This window comes from Dendrobates tinctorius, unplaced genomic scaffold (assembly GCF_039654945.1).
Source record: "Dendrobates tinctorius isolate UK_male_01 unplaced genomic scaffold, ASM3965494v1 ptg000032l, whole genome shotgun sequence".
Taxonomy (NCBI): domain Eukaryota; kingdom Metazoa; phylum Chordata; class Amphibia; order Anura; family Dendrobatidae; genus Dendrobates; species Dendrobates tinctorius.
This window is the reverse complement of record NW_027361700.1, coordinates 6939081-6963993: the sequence shown is the minus strand read 5'-3', so window position 1 is coordinate 6963993 and position 24913 is coordinate 6939081. Positions and strand designations below refer to the sequence as shown.

The window sequence follows — 24913 nt, the reverse complement described above, 5'->3', positions numbered from 1 at the left end:
CCAGGGAGACGCCATCAGGATCCCCATACACAAGTGCCAAAGCCGCAAAAAACTCGTCCACGGACTCTAATGATGGTGAATCGTCCAGCAGGGAGAAGGCCCAGGATTGGGGATCCCCCTTAAGAAGGGACATAATGATTCCCACCCGCTGCTCTTCACTACCTGATGAACGAGGGTGCAGCCTGAAGTATAGTTTACAGGCTTGCTGAAATACCAAGAATTTATCTCTCCCTTCAGAAAACCTGTCAGGGAGAGATATCTTGGGTTCTGGCTGAGCCTGCCTCTGAACCAAGCCCCCAAAGGCCACCAACAACTGCAGTTGCTGCACCAACTCACCGCGCATCCCCCTAATCTCATCCGTAAAGATCTGCAGCATTTGGACAAAGGACTGCATTGGGTCCATGCAAAACCCAAGCCGCGGAGACACCATCACATGTTTCTCAACGCAAGCAATGACTAGCCAGGTCTTTCCCCGGGAAGGAACAACCACGGGAAGGGCAGTCTTCAATGAAGGAAACCACCTATGCCAAAACATGGATGGATACCATGTTTTGGCATAGGTGGTTTCCTTCATTGAAGACTGCCCTTCCCGTGGTTGTTCCTTCCCGGGGAAAGACCTGGCTAGTCATTGCTTGCTTTGAGAAACATGTGATGGTGTCTCCGCGGCTTGTGTTTTGCATGTTTTTACATATTTCCCATAAGGGATGGGGGCATTGCTCTAGAATCACTGCGTTGAGAAACATGTGATGGTGTCTCCGCAGTGTTGGATGTTGATCTCCATGAGTTTATTCATCCTCATTTTTCACAGTCTTCTACTTGGCAATGCTCCTACTGGCCAGTTTCCTACTCCACACTGATGAGGGGCAATACCCCGAAACAGCTGTCTGTGGATGGATACCATGTTTTGGCATAGGTGGTTTCCTTCATTGGAGACTGCCCTTCCCGTGATTGTTCCTTCTCGGGGAAAGACCTGGCTAGTCATTGCTTGCGTTGAGAAATGTGATGGTGTCTCCGCGGCTTGTGTTTTGCATGTTTTTACATATTTCCCATAAGGGATGGGGGCATTGCTCTAGAATCACTGCGTTGAGAAACATGTGATGGTGTCTCCGCAGTGTTGGATGTTGATCTCCATGAGTTCATTCATCCTCATTTTGCATTGGGTCCATGGCTCAGCAGAAAAAAAAAATGTATGGTTGGTGATAATGTCACGTGGACCCGTCTTGTGTGATACGACCCGCAGGTCGGTAACTGAAACAACAAGACAAGGCACGTGTAACTGTCCTGTGTGACATGACCCGCAGGCCGGTAACTGAAACAGCAAGACACGGGGAAAAGGGGTAACAGTTACATCCGTGGGCCCTGCGATAGGGAACGGAGACGTGGAGACCTCCTGCACTCCCCTGAGTCAGTGTCCCTCCACTCCTAACGATCCCTAGGCCGGTTCCGCACCAGGTGCCGATCAGGATACCTGTTACCCCAGCACACCCTACACCTATCCCTTGCTAGGGAGCTGGGTGGTGCAGGCACTGGCCCCACCACTGTACTAATACACACCAGGGAAAAATACAAACGGGAAACACCAGAAAGACTTATCTTGCTCTACTGCAGCACCAGGCAGCAGAGTGCATCACCGGATTAACTTTTTGCAGTGGCTCGACACCTCAGAGCCAGCTGCCACCTTCACCATCTCACTCTGCTGCTGCGGACACCAGGCAGCAGAGTTCAATACCAGCTTCAGCAGTGGCTCCTACCTTCAAGCCAGCTGCTAAGTTCACCAGGTTTCTGCAGAGGCTTCACACCTCAGCCAGCTGCTCCCTTCACCGTGGTTGGAATCCCAAAAAGACGCCATCACCAACACCTGCTCATAGACCATGTGACCCTATATAGGAAAAGGGAATGGTCAAATGATCAGGGGCCAAAAACTGCTATAACCCCAGTGACCACCGGGGGAAAAAGGCAAAGCAAAGAAAACATCAAGTGCAATGACCCTAACGGCCACCGGGGGCAAAACTAGAACTGAAACCACACAGTGAGGTAAAAAAAAAGGTTACTAGTGCTTTTATCTGTCATGATCCAGCATGGATCATGACACACGGGCTGTGTGTTTCTGAATCCTTATCTCATGTTTACCCATAAGAAGTAAATGCTGTTTATTCCAGATAATATGCTCAGTGAAGTTCTCCTGTGTACCGGTGGATTCTCAAAAGATACACTCTGCTACAATAATGACATTTACATTCTTTATTTTTTCTATTCCCAGAGAACCCCTTTATTCATTCTTTACATACCTTACCATACAAATGTAAGCATGCATTAAGACATACACTATCAGACTATTCGTTTATGAACTGAGTGCTGTTCTGTAATTCTGGCTGTGAGGATCACTCAACGAGGCTTACATTCTGCACATTTCACAACTTTTACAATAGTCACACTCCAAAGCTAAATTCACAGAACTCCCAATCTTCGGTATCCTGAGATCCCGTAAGGCATTATTATCCTATAAGAAAGGTATTGACAATAACCACATATAGGGCTGGTGTTTAGGTGGTCATGCTATTGATATGCCAGTTACTTCATTTTAATTTTCACATCCTTAATGGAGCTGACAATAGTGTCTCCTACTAAACCACTTGATGAGCTGTTGACAGCAGAAAGTGACAAGGAGCAATTTCCTCAGACACAGATCTCACTGAGAATCTGCCTCCAGAGCTTATTTTAAGAAAAGCACTGTTACTATTATGAGACATGTAATGACTGACACTTGGCTTCCGTAATCACACACAGCACTGCAGTGAGATCAGAGTTAACACAGTACAGCAGAGCTAAAACATTACAGCTGAGCTAACTGTCACGGCACTGTTGCAGAATATCCCGGGGCTAGGGGCTCCTTCCGTATCCCTAAATCTAGGGGCACCCCAGCTATCCCTACGCTCTGGATTATTTCTGATAGTGAAGATGCCAGGTCTTATGCCTTGCTGAGCTCCTAAATCTGCCCTTATCTGTCCCCTCCCCCACCCAGGGAAGATGTAGTATATAAGAATACACAAACTAGACTAACAAGGGAAGACGTACAGGGATAAATGAAGATACAAATTATACAAATATGCACTCACTAACAACAGAGTGGAACACCAGGAAGTAAAAGAAGGAAAAAAAAAGGTGAGGATGAGGATATGCACACAGACAAATCACCAAGCAACAGTCTTCTGAACAGCACTCCAAACGTCTCCTCAAACAACCAACACCTCCAACTCCAGAATGAAGAAGTACGAAACTAACACTGGCAATCCCTGATTGCCAGCGGTGAGTATATACAGCATAGGGATGAGGCCAACACTGAACAGCTGAGACGATCAAAGCAGGAAAGCTCAAGAAGTACTCAACCTTTCAACTTGAACAGATTAACCGCTGCACTGCTAGCAGAAACTTGCACTGTTTAATATGATGATGAAGTGCTTTTAATTAGTTCAGGACTATATGAAATCAGACACCGCAGTCTTCTGACCCCTCTCTGTTGCGGTAAACCCATGACACTAACACTGTAATGAGACAAAATCCACATTTGTACTGAAGGAGTCATCTCTTATTTTTTCATCCTCCATCTCACAGGTAGTCATTGTGGTGGGGGGAGCAATACAGCAGTGCTGACATCACTGCAAATGTGTTTGCAATGGTACAAGGTTCACTTCTGCTGTACTGTGTTAGTTATAATCAGGAACAGCTCTGCAGCAGAGCTGACAGCACTATGAGAGGACAAGTGCTGCTGCAATGTTTTGTAATGAGAAACAATTTACTTCTGCTGTGCTATGTTAGCTCTGATCTCACCTTATAGCTGTGTGTGAGTATGAAAGCAAAGTGTCAGTCATTACTTGAGTCATACAGGTAAGGTCCCTTACATATAAAAAGATCTGGAGACAAATTCTCATGCACATCAGTGTGCGGCATATTCCAGATGCATGAAACAGATCCTAAGTATGCCCATGGCTTTTACTTTTTTTTGATCAAAATAATGTTAACTAAGTACCCCATCGTAATTTCATGCACTATTGATATTTATTTTCCTACTGCAGGGTATTTGCTCATTTTGTTTGTAAGTTAGATTTTCACATATTAAGAAAACATAGATCTCCCTGGAAAAGGACATCTGATCACAGATATCAAGGTATCATTTTATTCAACATTCTATGACCTACATGTTAATATAGATGACTAAGGAGGGTTGATCCCACTGACAGATTTCCTTTAAATGTGCAGGGAAATACATAATTTTTTTAAAGCAAAACTGTGCAAAATTTGTAATGTAACCCAATAGTATAAATTATTTTTAATCCAAAATACATGTATTTAAGTAAAAAAAAAAAAAGTCCTCGAATGAGGCCAAACCATTTAACTTGTTTTAACTCTCTAACATAATGTGTTATAACTAGAGTCCTGTGGGTGATGACCAGGTACACCTAATTGAGCCATGACACTTTCACCTTACTACAAGCGGATTTGATTAAAAAGCCACTTTTTCCTTCACTTCTGAGAAATCATCACTTCAATGATATGGCTGGGCACAGAGGCTCTTCACACAGTGGCCTGTGTATGTCTGTACACAACCCTTGGTTTGTAGAATGCTCAAAACATTCTCCGGCATGTCCAGGCCAACAATCATCCTCTTTGATAAATGTCCAGGCTTTAATATTCCAGATTGCTATTTTAATTTGGGCCTGAACCCAGGCACTCGTTAGCTTTGGCCTTCTAGTTCTGGCACGGCCATGCAGTTGTCATAGCTGAAAAACCTTGCATTCCTTCTCAGGAAAAGGAGGGAGAGATGTTTATGTGTCTGGGAGATACCAACAGTGGCAATGCTGGCAGATTTTAGAAGGTTATTAGTTCTAATCACTGAAACTAGGGAATAAATTGTAGATGAGTTTCCAAACACGAAAAAAAATTTAGTTACATCATACGGGGTCTTATATCTTTTCTGATGAAGGCACAAATGTCAGATGTAAGTGAGAAACCATCAAAAGGAACCTGAAGACCTACTTCTTTCGACAAGTCTACAACCTGCAGTAACCACCAAATCGCTGCGCAACCACCTCTACACTCACCTACTGTATCCTCACCCATTCCTTATAGATTGTGAGCCCTCGTGGGCAGGGTCCTCTCTCCTCTTGTACCAGTCAGCAACTTGCTTTGTTAAAGATTATTGTACTTGTTCTTTATCATGTACACCCCTTTACACATGTAAAGCGCCATGGAATAAATGGTGCTATAATAATAAATAATAATGAGAGGACAATGTTATACATTTCACACCTTTATTGTTTTTTTTTTATGTTTCAGCAGTATACAGATGCACTGGAAGCAAAGTTTTCCAGAATAAGTCTCATGCATGTGATTATATTTAAGAGCCACACCACACAGATTCTCAATTTGGTGTTAATGCATTATAATGGAGTATAGTGGGTTATGGATATCGCCCTGTAAAACTACAGTACCAGAGAAAGTTTTTGTTATACAGATTTTCCATAAAACAAAATCCCAGTAGCTCCACCAGATGGCCTCTATCGGACTAATACAGAGCTCCATAAAGAACTGTATAAGCGACAATTACATGCCAGTATATACAAAATCAAGGAGGATGCATTAGGATATGCAGATCTAAATTCCCCTTATAGGATTTTGCTTACATTTATATACATTTTTTTAGTTAGAATCCAATCAAGTGTAAAAAGAACAAACAAAACCAGTTCCATGACTTTGTGTTTTCCCTAACATATTTCTTTGGTCTTTTAGATTTGGCAGGTAGTAATAAAAAGGCAGACCACGACCAGTTATAATGGAATGGCATATGGTTGTCATATGCCATAACTTTATAAAATGGGAATATATCACTTTAACTTTAGCTATTGTAATAAAAACATGATAATAATAAGAGTAGTGCATTTGTCGAATACCATTGTTATCATCGAAAGCATGTTTTTAGAGCACTTAGTTATTATGTATTTGACATTAAGCCTTACTGATTCAGAGACATCTTTCCTGATTTACAGAATATATTTTTCCGATGCTCACTATTCCCTACTTAAAGCCTAGATTTTTCCATTAAGATGTCAATTACTGTACGTTTGTTCATTAACGCAGCATACATTCATCTTTCTATAGATGTGCTCTCATAGGACTTTATTCAATATACTGGAATAACATCAATCTTATGTATTCGCGGCAACAGGCCTCTCAGGGATTTTGATATACAGATGTATCTTCCTCTGGAGCTACGGTAAATATCTCAACTGTTATGGGGTCCATCAACTCTTTACAGACATGCTGACTGCCATTCCTCTTAGCAGATCCCATGGCATGTTCTGCTTTACTCCTTTTCACCCATATACAGCCAACTGGCCTTTGCTGCAGATGTCCTTAGGTTAAGTCCAGGGGTTAGCTGACTGCCCGTGATGCGAGATAATTGTAAAATGGTCAGCAAGTTGGGTCAGTTCCAGAGAGATGGGGGGCAGAAACAGAATCAATAGTCAGCAAAGTTGAGTTATTCAATTTGCAAGACCCTAGTCCAGCGGTCATGTCAGCAATATGTGGATGCCAGTTGGGAGCTCTATGAACCACTTCTTACTCATTTGGGCGCCTCTACCGATTTGGAAGCCTGGTGCCACAACATCATTACCGCATGTATGATGTCATGTAGGTTCTACTAATCAGAAGAGATGCCAGAAATGCCAGCAGGTAGAAGGTGGTTAACAGGTGTGAGGCAGTGATGGGGATCATATATGAGGGTTGTTATGTGTCCCCCAGGATGTGCATAGAAAAATATTAAACCTGCTGGAGAGCGTTGTAATTGCAGCAACAGCTGTGGTTGTAAGCAAAATTGTCATGGGTGTGTCAGAGGCTGCAGACAGTCACACTGCATCTTGCTGCAGAAGGTCTCTGCTGTTGGCTTTGCAGATGCCTTCATAATCCTTCTGACTCTTGGACCCAGTGGCAACCTCCATTTTCCCCTGTTGAGGCTTGGTGCTATAGCAGTCAGCTATCTTCATCTTTGGGATTTGCAGGATGTTTGTGTTACCTCTTTGAGTGTACTCAAGATAAGTGTTCCCTTGTTTGTCTATCCCAGTTGTCTTTAGTTATAATGGGGATCGACTAGTGTTTATCCCATTCTTCTCTAAGCAGGGCTCATTACAGGGATTAGGTTCCTGTTAGGCAATAGGTGCAGAACCTATATAGGGACGTTTAGGGTGACTTCAGATCTGCCTAGAGGTCTCCACTCCCCCCTTCCCCTCATCCCTTCATGTTGCACTTAGTCTTCCCACTCTGTGCGTGACAAAAATAAAAGAGATTGTGTATTTGCTCAAACTATTTGACCAAGCCAGATTTATGAAAACCTGACATGGGCTTTTATTTTGGAGAGATCTGTAGGATGGTAGTGGGATGGATCTCTTCCTCCTCCCCGGGTACTGGAAGTGGCCTATGTCCACGATTCCCATTTAAACTTTAAGTTAAGGTTAGGGTTGGTCAAGTATTGGGGTTTGCAAGTAAGAGTGCAGGAGCTCTGTGCAGGCTTGTCTGTGTGAAACTAGACAAAGACCAGAGACTTGAGCAAGCCATTACCGCACGCACAGATTATACGGTAGTGCAGTCATCCATTCCAGCTGCGAACCCTAGAATAAAGTTTTGGATTTGTTTAAGTTGGAAATTAAAGTCGTTTAAGTTGAACTTTCTTGGATCACTGCCTCATTCCCACATGGACACGAAAGCTGATGCCTTACATAGGGTTGCTTTTCAGAGGGCACAGAATGCTGATGTTGTGGCTGGACCAGTGTCCTACAAATTAACTCACATTTCTAAAATCAAGGATGTCATAAGGAGAATAGCCAGATCCAAGTCCATAGCCAGGCAGTGAAATAAGGCAAAAGAGTTGCCAAAAAGTCTCATGTCAAATAAATAAGGCATCCAAGGGGTTAATCAGATGAGTAGTGGATTTAAGAGCCAGGTAAGCATATATAAAATCGATCCAATAAATGCATCAGAGACAGAGTAAACAATTCAATAACTGACAACAAACATGTCTCATATGAGATTTTATTTAGACCACCTTACTCCCCAGATTAGCCGGAAAATCCTGTCCTGTCAGCAAAAATTAATTTATACACATAATAAACACATACTTAAGTAAATGGCTGAGCAGTGACCACACTATCCAGCTGGAAGGGTACCTGGTATACATGATGCCTAGAAGACGCAGAGATCACTCTCCTAAGAAAATGATGAGTTAGCTATGTTTGATTTTTTCATTATTGAACATTATTTCTTTGAAATAGAGCAGTGAGGGCCCTTGGAGCAGTGGGGGCCCTAGGCAGCTGCTGGCCAATATGCCAGCAGGTGTCAGTGCCTGAGCCCACCGGAGAATCCTCCGGTTCTCCGGTGGGCCAGTCCGAGTCTGGATAACAGTGTTTTAGCTAGCAGCTGTGACCGGCGGTGAAAACGTTACCACCGGTCAGATGTCGGTTGATGACTACTACTCTCATCAGAGTACATCTGGTGTCACTGATAGCAGCAAGAGCAGGTGATGCTGATAAGACTATTCACCAGCCGATGACAGAGCATAGTGACACATATGTCAAATTGATAATTAGTGCAGTGCTTGAGTAGCTTACTGTACATGTATTTACGTAATAAATAATAGAAAAAAATGGCATGGAGTCCCCCTTATTTTTAATAACCAGCTGAAGGAAGCTTTCGATGCTATTAATATCAGATCATAGCTGTCTGCGTAGCCTTTACTGGTTATTAAAATGGGAGACCCCACAAAAAATGAGGTGAGGCCCTCTATATTTACTAACTAATAAAAGCTAAACAGATGGATCCGGGCTATTAATAGGCTGGGAAGGGGCTATGGATTTTAGTCTCCTCCCAGACTAATAACATCTGCCTTCAGCCACCCCAGAAATGGCGCATACATTAGATTTGCCTGGCTCTTCCTGCTTGCCATGGTGCGTTGGCAAGCGGGGTAATATTTTGGGGTTGATGTCAGCTTAGTAATGTCAGATGACATCAAGTCCAGGGATTAGTAATGTAGAGGCATCTATCAGACACCCCCATTACTAACCCAGTAAGTAAAAAGTAATAAAGACACACACAGAAAAAAAGTCCTTTAATTGAATAAAACAGTCCCCAACAATTACCCTATTTTTCCAATTTATTAACATAAAAATAAAAAATCTAAGCTAAACTCACCTGATCGCCAATAATCTATAATGCTGATGTCTCACGATGATCCCCAACTGTGCTAAATCTGGTTGCATTTCTGAGCGGTGACATAAGTAATTCTACCGCTCAGCTTGGCAACCAGCTCACATTGAGATAAGCAAGAGAATGTGGCCGAGTGTCACTGGTGGTAACCTTAATGACGTCACTGCCGATCACACGCATTTAACTCATTAAATGGGAAAAAAGGTAATTGATGGGGAGTGCTTTGTTCAATTAAAGGACTTTGTCTGTGTTTGTCTTTATTAATTTTCACTATGGAGGTTAGAAATGGGAGCATCTGATCGACACCTCTCCATTACTAACCCCAGGGCTTGATATCGCCTGACATTACAAAGCTGACATCAACATCAAAACCATTACTCCACTTGCCAACGCACCACGGCAAGCAGGGAGAGTTGTGCAAAGTGCCCGAATTGTCACATCTAGTGGATGTGCCTTTACAGGGGCGTTTGTGGGCTGCTATTTTTATGCTGGGGAGGGCCAATGTGCATGACCCCTTATCTGGTTATCCAAAATGTGCGAGACCCCTCGTCGGTTTTATTATTTATTTAAATAGTTTTAAAAAAATGGTGTGGAGACCCCTCTATTTTTGATAAACAGCCAAGATAAAGCTGAGAGCTGAGAGTTGCAGTCCACAGCTGTCAGCTAGACACCATGTATTTATTATTTTTTACACAGTCTGCCAACCAATTACAGCCATGCCAATACTTGACATGGCTGTGATGGGCCTGGAAGTGTCCACGCAGGAAAAGAATGTTGAATGGAAGTCTTGCAACAGGCTTTGTTTGGGCTGCCGAACCCGAACAGAAACACAGACTTCAGTGAGACATTTGTGTTCGGGGTCCGTTCACAGACACTAGGTGTCCAGTACGGACCCCAAACTTTACCGTTCAGATTCACCCATCTCTACTATAGCAATCCAATGAACAGCTCTCACTGAAATTTTGTTGGTGATCCTAACCTTATCTTGACCTCCACTGTTCCTGTTAACTGACATTTCTTAATTACTTTTTGAACGGAGGAAAGGGCAACTTGAAAACGCTTTGCTATCTTCTTATAACCTTCCCCTGCTTTGTGGGTTTCCACCATTTTTATTTTCAGAGTGCCAGGCAGCTGTTCAGAAGGACCCATGGCTGCTGTTTTTTGGAACAAGGTTAGAGGAGACTGGGTTTTGATAAGGCTGGGAAATTTTCATCACCTGGCCTTTCCTAACGATGATAGTAAACAAGCCATAACCCTAACAGGCTAATTAAGGTCTGAGACCTTGGTCAAACTTATCTAAGCACACAAATCTGCAAGGGTGTCCAAAATTCTGCATTGGCCCAGTTCCCTTTTTGTAATTTTTAAAATGAAAAAAATGACAATACACCTTTTTTGCCTAACAAAGGAACTGTGTCATCTTTAACTTGAGGCCTTTTAGAGATCATCTTCAACTTGCTTAACTGTTCACAATAACAGTAATCTTGACAAGGGGCGCCAAAACTTTTAGATGCCATTGTATGGTTCTTTGGGTCCATTATTGGTTAAGAGATACTGTAGTTGTTTGTGTGTACATAACAATGCTGAGTCCTGGGTTCAAATCCCACCAAGGATGACATCTGCAAGGAGTTTGTTTATTCTCCCCATGTTTGTGTGGGTTTCCTCCGGGTTCTCCAGTTTCCTCCCACATTCCAAAGACATACTGATAAGGAAATTCGATTGTGAGCCTCATTGGGACAGTGATGATAATCTATGTAAAGCGCTGCAGAAAATGTTGGTGCTATATAAGCAATGCATAATAAATAAATAGAATAAAGAATAAATACGGTAAAACACCGACATGTGCACAACAGCATAAATACTAATGGGTACATGTGGCATCCATGAAAAAAACACATGCCGCCTGTACTGTATAATGGACATGTGAAGGAGGCCTTACTGAATCATAGAATCATAGAATCGTAGAGTTGGAAGGGACCTCCTGGGCCATCTGGTCCAACCCCCTGCTCAAAGCAGGATTCGCTAAATCATCCCAGTTAGATGTCTGTCCAGCCTCTGTTTGAAGACTTCCATTGAAGGAGAACTCACCACTTCTCGTGGCAGCCTGTTCCACTCATTGATCACTCTAACTGTCAAAAAGTTTTTTCTAATATCTAATCTGTGTCTCCTCCCATTCAGCTTCATCCCATTGCTTCTAGTCTTTCCTTGTGCAAATGAGAATAAAGTTGATCCTTCTACAATGTGACAGCCCTTTAGATATTTGTAGACAGCTATTAAGTCTCCTCTCAGTCTTCTCTTTTGCAAACTAAACATTCCCAAATCCTGCAACCTTTCCTCATAAGACAGGGTTTGCAGACCGGTCACCATTCTGGTCGCTCTTTTCTGAACTTGCTCCAGTTTGTTGATGTCTTTTTTAAAATGTGGTGCCCAAAACTGGACACAGTATTCCAGATGAGGTCTGACCAAAGAGGAGTAGTACTGTACTTTGATTTGCCATTTTTTTCAAGTGATGTATCTAAAACTTTCACAAATTAACAAGCTATTCAGACAACATTCATCGGTCATCTGTTGTGTATGCCTAGCTTCACTGTTACCAACAAAGCCATAGCATAAAGCCCAAGTTGCCAACTTTTTAAGTTTCACTAATTAAAGGGATGGACCAGGACTAAACTATTAAAGACCTATCGATAAGTCCTCAATATTAGAATGTTGGGGGTCCAATACCTGGCAACCCCACCAATCAGCAGTTATCCACTCTAGCAGCGATGAGGTGCAAACAATGTATGGAACTGAAGCAGCCCAGTCCTGTATAATGTTCAGTGCTCCCTTCTGGTTACTGAACATTATCCCCTGTTCATTTGATAAAGGGCTGTACCCAGGAGTGGCCACTAAACAATGGATGACACCACACCTTTCTGTATAATGACTTTACACATTGTGTATATCTGGTGACCACCGGAGCAGATAACAGTTGATTGGTGGGGGTGTGGCACCACGCGGTAGCTGCAGGCAAGGCACTGGTCTTCTTTTGTGATGCCCCAGCACACTACATGAAAGAGTGTGTCCTGATTGGGTATTGATGTTGGTGCTGTGAGGGCCTTGCGCCTGTGCAGGCCGTTGGTAGCCGGTGGTGTTGGCTGGCCAGGACCAAAGGTTTCAAAATTCAATAAAGGAGACTCCCATTATAAAACACGGTCTTACTGAACAGTAACTGGGTAAGGGTTATGTACAAGTGATAGCGGGTACAAATTCTTACGGATGTTTCTTTCAAAGTGTAAAGCATTTTCACACACACCTAGTTTCTTTCCACTGTAGTCTACTCCAGGGCCAGTGAAGCACACAGGCCTGCACAGCGGTTCCACATCCTAATTCTTCCACTACTGGCCACCTGGATCTACCGCTCGGGACCACTCACAAGTTCCATGAATTCTGTCCGAATACCTTCAGCGTTCACAAAGCTCAGGCCTTCTCATGAAATGTCACCATATCCAAGGACTCATTTAATGTGGAAAGCCACTCTGCCTCATGAGTCATTTCACGGTCACGATAACCACTTGTCCCTTATTCTACTTGCAGTACTTCATCCTCAATGGCACTAATGCTCACAGACAATTCCTACTTTCATTTGAAGTTGTCACCATCTGCCTAACTAACAGGAAGTGGTCTCTTTCCCTAACACTAATCCCATCCCACTATGGGCTAGTCCCAAAACATTAACACTATCTTCCCCTAACGTCGCTACCTAACTACAGTCACTATCTATGCTACCTATCTTATGTCCCAAGTCTTAAACTATGTCTTACCCTAAGCTACCCTATGTTATCACATCCTACATGTTATACATTGCTATAAATTATACCCCAATTTACAAGGCACAATATACTGTATACAAATACACAAGACTTAATACACATTACATGATTGGTGTCTTCAGAGGTAGAAATGTGACAGTTCAGTCCACCCAAGTGTCGGATTGCTCTGATATTGATGACTTATCCTAATCCTATGCATTCGTCTATATTCCCGGGCAATCCCTTTAACAATATAATCATCATTATATAACCAAAACTGCTACCAGGATTATAAGCTTTGAATAATTCACCAGGACAGTAGTAGTCATACAAAGGTGTACGGACTACAAAAATGTTCAAAAACATACTAATGCAATTGAAGGAACCTTCACCATAAAGGATTTCCCAACATGCAGAGAATGAAGAGGTGTGTGAAACCACATAGACCAAGGAATGGATACAAAGTACCCTGAACACACCACTCACAAAGAGAAATATGTCTTAATGAAGTCATACATTTTTATTAAGTCAAATATATCATAAATTCACAAAAAAACTACAGAGTTTAGAGCAAGGATTTTGTACCCAAGTAAAAATACACACAAAACAGGATTGAGAGGATAGATACAGGTTGTGGGAATGTGCAAACAAACGCGCATCGGAACTTCAGGTATTCTGCGGACAGTTGACTTCAATGGGTATGTGCTTATATAACATGTAATCGTATGCACGGGGATTTTTTTCTCCTATGGCACTTTTTGCACTTTACTGACCACTATGGGTCTAGATGGACATATGTTTACATGCTGATGAATTGTCTGCACATTCCCACAACCTGTATCTATCCTCTCAATCCTGTTTTGTGTGTCTTTTTACTTGGGTACAAAATCCATGCTCTCAACTGTGTATTTTTTTGTGAATTTATGATATATTGGACTTAATAAAAATTTATGACTTCTTTAAGACATATTTCTCTTTGTGAAAGGTGTACGGACACCCGCTGGTTGATGCACAGGTAAGTAATGAAAATGCACACAAGCATGTACCGTCTCTGGACCAATTTTTTTCATCAAGTTTTATAAAATACATCATTGAGTAGACACTGTTGTTATAGCCCCTAAACAGATGGTCTGTGGAATTTACCATTAAAGGGGTTGTCCACATTTTTGAACAATATTTCTGTTGTTGTTAAATGCATATATTTAAGGATAAAAATTTTTGCAATTGAGTTTCATTAAATATTTTGCACCGCTTGGTTGATTGTCTCTTTGCACATTCAGCTTTGATTTGATCTATAGCAGTGGTTCCCAAACTCCAGTCTTCGAGGACCCCAACAGGTCATGTTTTCAGGATTTCCTTAGTATTTCACAGGTGATGGAAGTATCATCAAGGCATCAGGAATTCTCTCACATGTGTAACACTATGGAAATCCTGAAAACATGACCTGTTGGGGTCCGCGAGGACTGGAGTTTGGGAACCACTGGTCTATAGTCATGAATTAGTTCAGAGGAGTCCGAAAAAAGGCATTAAAACGAGACACAACATCAGTATGACAACATAGACAAATTCTCAGTGAACAAATCCTACAACAAAAAATAAACTTTACAATACATAGGCTACAAAAAACAATCAATTGTAAAAATTCAGTTTAGCCCCAAATGCATTAATTTTTGTAAAAAAAAAATTGTTCCGAAACAAGGACAGCCTCTTTAAAACAATCAGCAACATTTCTTCAAACTATTACATCTCAAAAATAGGAAAAAAAAAAATGTTCACATTTTCGAGTTTTTTATGTTCCCAATACAATGAATTACCGCTAGAAGGATTACTTCCAATCTATCAGAAATTGTTATTCGCGGAGCTTTTGCTACTGATTTCCATTTTATTAGTAACAACATTAAAAATGTAAAATATGAATAAAACATGTGGTGATTGTTCAGAGTGATTGAAAAAGAAAAAGTTTCTAGAGAAAAATCATCTGTCGGAATAACTTCTGCCTCATTTTGTCTCCTTAAGAGAAAAGGCCAAAAAGACATACCGGAGCAGTTGTTCTAGGCCCCCGTGGCTTTACTGGGTACATTTGTCTTCCATTGTGTCGCTTTTCAAACTCTGCCTTGGCTTTTCTTAAGATATATTATGCAAATAACCCCTCCGTTACCTGTCCTTTGTCATCATTTCTTTTTCTTCTTTAAGCTCTTGCATAGTTATGAGTATAAAGTCTGCAAAGCTCCTTCAAAATACTATGCAAGGCATCATGTCTGTTTGAAGAGAAACCTTGGGGTATGTTTACATGCAGCGTTTTTGATGCATTTTTTTTGTTCATGAAACTCGCAGTCTATGGCTAGAAACCGGCAAATTGCATGTGTTTTTGATGTTTTTTTCAGTGCTAAACTAGTTTGAGCTGAAGAAACACTACAGTTAAAAATGCTGAAAAAAATTGACATTTTGCCATTTTTTTAAAAATGCACCAGAGGTCAAAAAATGAGAGGAAAGAAAAACACACCATGTGAATGAGATTTTGGAAATTCATTCATTTTGCAGTTACTGTAAAATAATTAATTTTTTCATATGAAAAAATGCATGTAAAAAGCCCATTAAAATGCTAATTGTGAAAAAATTAGGGGATTATTTTTAGCTTATACTAAAAAATTAACAGGCAAGTGTTTGCTAACTAACTGCCTGTTCTATCCAGAGCAGACTCAGTGCAGTCACTGACTGCTCCTGCTGGAAATTCAGCTATTCCATGTCAACAGAGCAGCTCTTCTTCCGGGCTTTTCTGTCGGCAGAGCGTGACTGCTGATGTCATGCTGATTGACAACCAGCTCCCTGCTGCTTAATTGCGGGAAGCCGGATGTCGATCATCATGACATGGGCTTGGCAGTCAAGCCCCGCTATCAGCACGGAAGAGAAGCCGCTGCTCTGTCAACGTGACATAAGCAGAAGCCGCAGAATTAGGCCGGGGTCACACTGGCGAGGAATACGGACGAGTGAGAGGCGCTAAAAGCACGCATTACACACGGACAAATGATTCTCTATGGGGTCCCTCGCACCAGCCGTATATTTCTCATCCGTATTCTACGCTCCTTGCCACTCGCAGCATGCTGCGATTGTCAGCGTACTACGACCGTAATACGCCAATGCAAGTCTATGGGTGCGCAAAAAATACGGATTACACATGGACCACACATGTGACTTGGGAGAAATACGCACCTGGTGTCTTTTAGCAAAGCCGGCAATTCAGTGCGCTATACAGTAAACTCACACTGACAGTTTGAATAAAGAAACGAAAGAATAGATATAGACACATAGAATACATATATATATATATATATATATATATGTATTCTATGTGTCTATATCTATTCTTTGGTTTCTGTTTAGAAACCCTGTCATAGGGCTCCATTATATGTCCATTTTGCAAGCCTGCGAGAAAATCTCGCCATACGGATGCCATACGGATTACATACGGATGCTTACATGCGCAAAATACGTGACCACACCTTGATTACGGATGACATACGGAGCACTGTTTAGGGGTAATTCATCCGTATTACGCATGTAAAATACTGACCGTATTTTGCGTCGGGTAGTGTGACCCCTGCCTTACTGGCAAACACAGCTCTTCTGCACCAGCAGAGCTCTACACTGGGCAGAACAAGCAGGCAGGTGGTTATAGTCCTGGCTAACTTCTTTAACCAGGAAAAAAATGTGTAAAAATAAATGATAAATACCTTGGCCATATTGTGTATCAGTCTCGAGGATTTTTTGATTATTCCTGAAGCAAACAGCCTTAAAGAAATCCTGTTGGGGACATTTGAGTTGTCTTAAATTTTTAACTAAAAGGTGTCACGAACCAATATGGTTAAGTCTAGCAGACGACACAACGTACACCAAACAATGGGATGGAATGGGGAGAGGAAGGCCCTCATCGTAGGGAACAAGGGATGGGGCACCTCCTGAACTCCAACCTGTACCTGTCCCTAAACGCCCCTAACAACCTAAGGCCTGTTTCACACATCAGTTTTTTTGTTCAGTCAAAATCCGCTAAAATGGCGGATAACCGTTCCGTTCCTGTACTGACCACAACGTTTGTCACCGGACCGTTATTTTAACGTATCCGTCAAAGGAAGAATTTTAAAGGAACCGCTGCCTGGGGAAGGAGAGAGAGAGAGAGAGAGAGAGAGAATTTTTCAGCCGCCAGAACAGAGTTTAGGGTTAAATTTGTGGCTGAGTGAAGTCTTTCGGGCATGCGCAGTGACAAATGCGGATCTGGCCGCCCGAAAAAACGTTGCATGGTCCGTTCGGGCATGTCGGCGGACATCAAAATTTTGGCGGATCCGCAAAAAAACGGATCCAACGGATGGCCATCCGTCAAGATCCGCCGGTAATGCAACTCAATGGGAAAAAAAAACGGATCCGCCAAGAAAAATGGCGGATCCGTTTTTTTCAAAAACGGCGGATTTTGGCTGATGGACACAAACGGATGTGTGAAATAGGCCTAAGCGGGTCCTCCCCCCCCCCAACTGCCATGTCATGCCTAAATCCTGTTTGTCTCCTTGCTATTCTCTGGCTAGTGCACTAGCCAGCAAGGACACTAGCCACACCACTGCTGGTGAACAACACAGGGAGAGGGACAATGACAAGACAGACAGTAAAAGGTGAACTTAACAACTGTCTCTGCTGCAAAGCACCACACAGCAGAGGAAAGGCACCAGGATCATAAACCCCACGATACCAGGAGATTCATCACTGCAACCAGAGAGCTCCTTACTCCTGGCTTGGTCAACATAGACTGCTCTATCACTGATAGTCAGCTGATGGGTCATGTGACTTTTTAAAGGATGGTGGAAGTGGTCACCACTCACATCAGCTAACTAGTATGCAAAGCAGCTGCCAGCAAGGAAACTTACATTTAACTCTAGCTGGCCTGAAAGGAAAAAAGCCACATTTAAATTATAGTGGAACCAGAGCTGCCACAAATCCAAAATGACTCGTGACAAAAGGCACATCAGGGGTGGATCCTGATCAAAAGGCAGGAATTCCGAGTGGGAGAGGCTGCTGCTGCAGCCAGCTGCCCAACAAGGAGTATGAGAAGGAATAGGGAAAGCATCCTGGGAACTGAAAGAAAGGAGGAGATTAAAGGAGGAAGTTCTGAGATTTGTTGTAAAAAATATTATTGCGTTTTTTTTTCCTTGATAGATGATCCTTTTGCAAATAGACACACTGCTGAAATCCACAAGTAATCCAAATTATCCTCATATCTGCCATAGAAATTAACCCCTTAACGACCAGGGGTATTTCACTTTTTGAATTTCTATTTTTTTGCTCCCCTTTTTCCCAGAGCCATAACTTTTCTATTTTTCAGTCAATATGGCCATGTGAGGGCTTGTTTTTTGTGGAACAAGTTGTACTTTTGAATGACAGCACTGGTTTTAACATATTGTGTACTGGACAAGGGGAAAAAAATTCCAAGTGCGTTTTTTTTTAACCATGTTTACTAAATGGTAAAACTGACCTGCCATTATGATTCTCCAGGTCATTATGAGTTCACAGACACCAAACAAGTCTAGGTTCTTTTTTATTTAACTGGTGAAAAAATTCAAAAATTTGTTAAAAAATAAATAATGGCGCCATTTTCCGAGACCCTTAGCATCCCCATTTTTCGTGCTCTCGGGTTGGGTGAGGGCTTATTTTTTGCGTGCCGAGCTGACGTTTTTATTGACACCATTGGTGTAGATACGATCTTTTGATCACCCTTTATTGCAATGTTGCTGCGACCACAAAAACGTAATTCTAGCGCTTTTAATTTTTTCTCGTTACGCCGCTTAGCAATTGGGTTAATTCTTTTTTTACATTGATAGATCGGGCGATTTTGAATGCAGCGATACCAAATATGTTTGATTTTTTTGTTTCATTTTGAAATGGGGTTCTGGTAAGGCCATATCTTGTTGTGTGAGTTTTTTTTAATTTTTTCTATGTTAGCTGTTTTGATATTAGTGTTAGAGACCTGCAATATCATGAGGAGCCTTGACGTTGGCTTGCAGGCTCTATCTATTTTGGCCAAATATTAACCAATACCTCATTTCATGCACTCATTGTATGCATTAATTTTTTGCACTTATATCATTTTTTGCAGGATGCAGCCGGGCCTCTTTTTGTTGGCTTGGTCTATTGGGGCGTCTGTCACTGTGTGTTGCATATTTTAGTGCTGTAGCAGCCCGCCTGATAATACTATGGGCGTCATTAATAGGTTGCAAGCCAGACACTTTGCATCACACTTATATACCGTATTTTTCGCTTTATAAGACGCTCCGGATTATAAGACGCACCCCAAATTTTGAGGAGAAAAATAGGAAAAAATGTTTTTTTAATAAAATGGTGGTGCTTCTTATAATCCAGGCGTCTTATTGCTTACCGGTCTGTCCCCGGGTTGCTGTCGCCCACTCTGTCCCCGGGGTGCTGTCGCCCACTCTGTCCCCGGGGTGCTGTCGCCCACTCTGTCCCCGGGGTGCTGTCGCCACCGCGCTGGGTCCCTCGGGTGCTGCTGCCGCGCTATGTCCCCCGGTGCCTGCCGCCGCCACCGGGCTCTGTCCCGTGCTGCGTGGGGGGCTCTGTCGTTCCATCCATGCCTGCGCGGTGGCTTGCTTCCTGGAAAATGGCCGCCGCGCAAGCACAGATGGAGATCTTGGCACCGATTCCTGCACCACAATCCCGCCCTCTCCTGACATCACAGCGAGAACCCACGGCAATACCAGTGTCTTCAAGAAAATGGCACCGGACAGCGCGGTCTCCGCAGGTGCTGATTCCGGTGTCCCCGTGTCCCCATGCCCCCTCTGCTCACATCACTGATTCATTTAAATATGTAACTGATGACCACACTTCGCCACCATTTTAAAACTCCTGCCCCCTCTGCTGACATCAATGATTTATTTAAATATGTAACTGACGCCCACAATTCGCCCCCATTTTAAAAACACAAGATTTCTGTGCCACACAGTGCCTCCGGTGTCTGTCTTGGAAAAAAACATCTGGTACAATATACACATATATAGTACACACTTCGTTGCCATTTGAAAAACAAGTCTTAAACAAAAAAAAAATTTGGACTATATAAACACATATATAGTACACATACTGTATATCGAAAAGTATTACAGAATAGGGGTGCAGGATGGGAGCAGCACATGACAGAACAGAAGCGCAGGATGGGAGCAGCACATAACAGGATGGACACCATATAACAATATAAATGCTCGGCACTCAGGCGTAGAATGAGTTCATAGCTAGTTTGGTATAAAGGCATATATATCTTATTGAGTAGATATGCATACATAGAGTTAAGCCCCCGTTACACACTGCGATATCGCTAGCAATATCGCTGTAAAGTCACCGATTTTGTGACGTTGCAGTGATATTGCTAGCGATATCGCTGCATGTGATACTTACCTCCGACCGGCTCCCCCGCTGGTTATCGCTGATCGCGCGAGAAGCTCCTGGACCATTTCTCGTCGGCCACTTCCTGCGGCGCATCCTGCTGTGACGACGAGCGACGCGTGGAGCCGGGCGGGAGGACGCAGTATCGCCGCGTCTGACAGGTAAGTAGCGACTCCCGTCCCCAGTGATGTCGCTGGTGAGATCTGCCTGAGTGGCAGCTCACTAGCGACCACCTAGCGATGCACCAGCGATCCTGACCGCGTCATATCGCTAGTCGGGATCGCTGGTGCATCGCTAGGTGTAACGGTACTCTAACAGCGGATTTGTGCCCCAAGTCTGGACAACCCTTTTATCTTTTATAAGCAAAAGTGTAATTTGATACATCACTGCAGACAGATTTGTAGACAGATATGGGAAGTTTTTGAGATTGATCAGTGCAGGAGTCAAGGAGTTACTGATAAATAAGGGAAATAGGTATATTCCTTCAATAAGGTATATAAGGTAGTCTTACGTAATGACTGCAGACTTGTGCTCAAAGACTGGACAGCCCCTTTAACAGAGACTGGAGGGTGGAGAATCCGTTGGGAGAAAAAAGGGAGAGCATAAAGAAAAAAGCTGCTGGAGCTTCTAGACCCCGCAGAGGGGTAAACAACAGGGAAAACAAGTCATATAATTGCCGAAAATAATGCACCGGTAATTCTTAATTCTGAGGTCACCTGAAAGGTCAGGTACACTTTAGGTCAATTGGGTCAAAAGAAGAGTCAAAATCCAGTTTTATGTCATTTTTTTAGCATTTTGCACTAGCACAAGGTAACAAATTGTGCCCAGTGTTGAACATTTAAAGGGTGCAAAAATAAAACAAAAAAGTATTTGTTATTTAACAAAAGTACCAAAACTTAATAAACGTACATATATATGGAATCCTTATACTATTAGGTATAATATCATTTACAGTAAACTGTAAGTGATACAAAACACCCCAGAAGTTATTTTATTTTTATGCACATAGTTTTTACAGAGAGCTCAGTGTCTTCACAGCAGATCACCATGAGAATTTTTCATGGTGATCTGCTGTGAAGACACTGAGCTTGAACTGCGGTGACCTCATCACTGACATTTTCCCACGGTCTTGAGGTCACCACAGTTCAGGCCGGCTGGGAACCTTGATGATATCACCGCTGGTCAATGATGCTGCGCTCAACCTGGAAGGTCGCATCTTGGCACCGTCCAGGTTGGAAACGAATTCTCTCCCAGACATGGATTACGGCGTGTGACAGAACCACCGACAGGTATGGTATATTGTTTTTTTTTTTTTTACTTTATTTTTATTACAGGAGATCGAGGGCTTCAGTGGAATTAGGCAAAGTTGTAAGTATGGTTTAATTCAGATTATTAAAGGAGTGTATGTCATTTATTCAGTTAATGGATTTTATTCTGGGTGTCTGTTTTCTTATAATGTGACTATGGGGTTAGTAATGGGGGCGTCTCATTGACGCCAAGCCAGAATAAGGAGACTTATAGGTCATGCAATGCTCCTCTGGCAATTTAAATATGCAAATAGTCTATTATCCTAAGTCATGTGGCAAAGCTCGTTAAAGGGCTGATATTGACTTTTAGTATTGCTACCCCCAATAAGTGGCACTAGAGTTCAATATCTCTTCTCATAAGAGACAATTTGTATATATTTTATGAATTTCATTATATATAAAAATTCACATACATTTAAAGGAAATCTGTCACCAGGTTTTTGCCACGTAATTTGAGAGCAGCAACATGTAAAGACAAACCCAGCGATGTGTCACTTAATGGTCTACTTGCTGTAGTTTTGATAGAACAGTATATTTTATCAGCAGGCAATTATCACTAGAGGACTAGTAAATCTGCTGCCATGTAGTCCTCCATATTCATGAGCTCTGTATGTCCGCGCCCCCAACATTGATTGGCAGCTTTCTGCCTGTGCACAGTGTACACAGAAAGCTGTCAATCAGTGGTGTGCGTGAGATTATACAGAGCTCAGCAATTAGAGAACTGCTAGATCTGCAGCAAATAAAACAGTGATTGCATCACAACTACAGAAAGCAAACCAATAAGTGACAATAAGCTGGAATTTGTCATTTTGGTTTCTGCCCCTATATCATGCTGTTCTCAGATGATGTGGCAAAAACTTGATGACAGATTCCCTTTAATTTTAACACATATGCACCCAAAAATAATGCTTGAGAATCTGCAACTAGTCCCCCAAAAGAAGGCTTCAAATTGTACCATGACCATAGAAATGTTATGGCAAATGGGAAGCAAAAACAGAAAATTTCCTGCAACACTTAGGATGCATTCACACATCTGGGCGACACATCCATGAGCACTATGTTTTCATTCGTATGTGACTGGAGACTTGTGAATCCTCACGGCACACGCATGGCACGCTGTAAGGATTCTCCAGTGCCGGCACAGGGAGCGGATTTGATATTTCCATCCATGTTCCAAAGTGGTGTCAATACACTTGCATTGAAGTGAGGCCTAGTCGGCACGTGACTGCATGTATTCAAATCGCATACTTTCGGTCATGAACCCGCTGCCAACACCGGAGTATCACAGTGTGTGTTGCGCGCTGTGAGGATTCACAAGTCTGCAGTCACACAGGACAACCCATTTAACAAAGAAGATGATCTAAAGTAAACTTGCCATCTCAGTAAAAGCGCAAATTTCTGCTTTATAGTGAATCTCAATTTGATGGATAAGTAAAAGAAGAGTTGATTTGCTTTGCAGCCAGGATGGAATGAGTGATGCAACATAAGGGATTCCCAGTAGAAAAAAAAAATCTGTTTATAAAGGAATTGTGGGACTGTAAAGGGCAATGTATTTCCTTTGAATAGTGAATTAGTAGTGCTATAATTTAATGAAACCTTCTCCCCTTCAGGGTCATTTTTGGACACCTCTAAATTATATGTCAGTAAGTATTTTATGGACAGACCTGTTTAATAATGCATATATCACATATATTACATTTAATTCAAAAATAATATTTATGTTGTAACCATTCATAAATATTTTATACCTTAACAAAAACTCTACTTTTCAGGGGCAGCCATAGAAACACATGCTCCCTGCGAGAATTCGGAGATTTATGGACCTAGAGCACCTCTACTGGGAAGTTATTTCTACCGGTGAGTAAAGTCTCGCAGCCCGCCACCTCCCAGCACATGGGCAATGCATCTTCTCCTCCTGATATACACTTTCCCAGTGAAATTACTAGTCGGCAATGCAAGAACTACCTGAAGCTGGCATGAAAGTGGCACAACTAAATGCATCAGAAGTAATAAATGCAAAACAGTGAAATGATCTTATTCCTGAGCGACTGCCAGGATGCATTACTCACATGAGCGCAGACTTCAGACAGAGGACGGGCTGTATTCTGACTGCTTACCTAAATGACGGGTAAATTCATTCTATCAAGAAGAAAGAGCCTGGAGCTGTAATTTGTCCAAGTGTGTAATGGATCGCCGGCATTAAAGGCACACATTTTGTATGGGTGTAAAATATGACCTAACAACTGCACTAACAAAACGGGAATCATAACTGTTTGGTCTTGAGGGACCATAAGAAAACGTGAGCTTCCATCAAGGGTGGTGGTGCCCTGCCTGGGCCAGGAACATTCACTTTTTGAAGTGACAAAGGCTAATTCATGAATGAATGTCAAAAGGACTTGTTGTAGTTTAGAAAGTTCTCTCCGTTCATGAATTTCCTATGAGTCTGAGACACGGTCACATGCACCATTAGGTGTACACTAAGGGCACTTATGCAAACATAAAGGGGCACATTTACTAAACCAACTGGGCCACATTTACGAAATAGGTGCGCCATTTTTATCCTTCTTCTGTAATACGGGCAACAGATTTAAAAAAAATATATATATATCTAGCGGACCTGACTAAACGACTCACAATGATCATTACAGACCAAAGCCTTCACTTGTATTTTAGTTTTAACTTTTTATTTATTACTTTTGTTTCAGAAACTTTTCCGACAACCTATAAAGAAGCACATGGAAAAACAGACACCAAAATAATAAAAACATCATCCAAAAAGCATGCTGCAACTTGGGGGGGGGGGGAAACACTAATTGAATGAAAAAATACTAAACCCCCACAAATGACTTTAAGGCTATGTGCCCACGTTGCATTTAAATCCGGACACTGAAAACCGGACTCCTTCCTAGAAATCGTGCAGTTTTTTCCCGCGAGAATTTACAGCGATTATGTTCGCAGTTTTGTCGCGATTTTCGCGTGCGATATTCAAGCACTTTACAAGCGATTTAAAGCATCGCTTGGAATGTGACTGACAGGTTGGTCACACTCGTCAAACATAGTGTTTGACAAGCATGACCAGGTTTTTACTATTGAGGCCGCCTATGCGGCATCAATAGTAAAACAAAGAATGTA

At 42.2% G+C, this 24913-nt stretch overlaps 1 protein-coding gene and 1 long non-coding RNA gene across 2 annotated transcripts in view; one reads left to right on the top strand and one right to left on the bottom strand.

The window, feature by feature from the left end:
• LOC141086382 (uncharacterized) overlaps nt 1-23889 on the top strand; it is a 117825-nt gene extending 93936 nt beyond the window's left edge. The window contains exon 3 of the long non-coding RNA XR_012231585.1: nt 23554-23889. This is a non-coding gene — a long non-coding RNA (uncharacterized lncRNA). The remainder of the gene's footprint in view (nt 1-23553) is intronic.
• The window catches only part of LOC141086380 (zinc finger protein 385C-like), a 453285-nt gene that overhangs the window by 420606 nt on the left and 7766 nt on the right, over nt 1-24913 (bottom strand). The gene's annotated exons all lie outside the window — the stretch shown is intronic.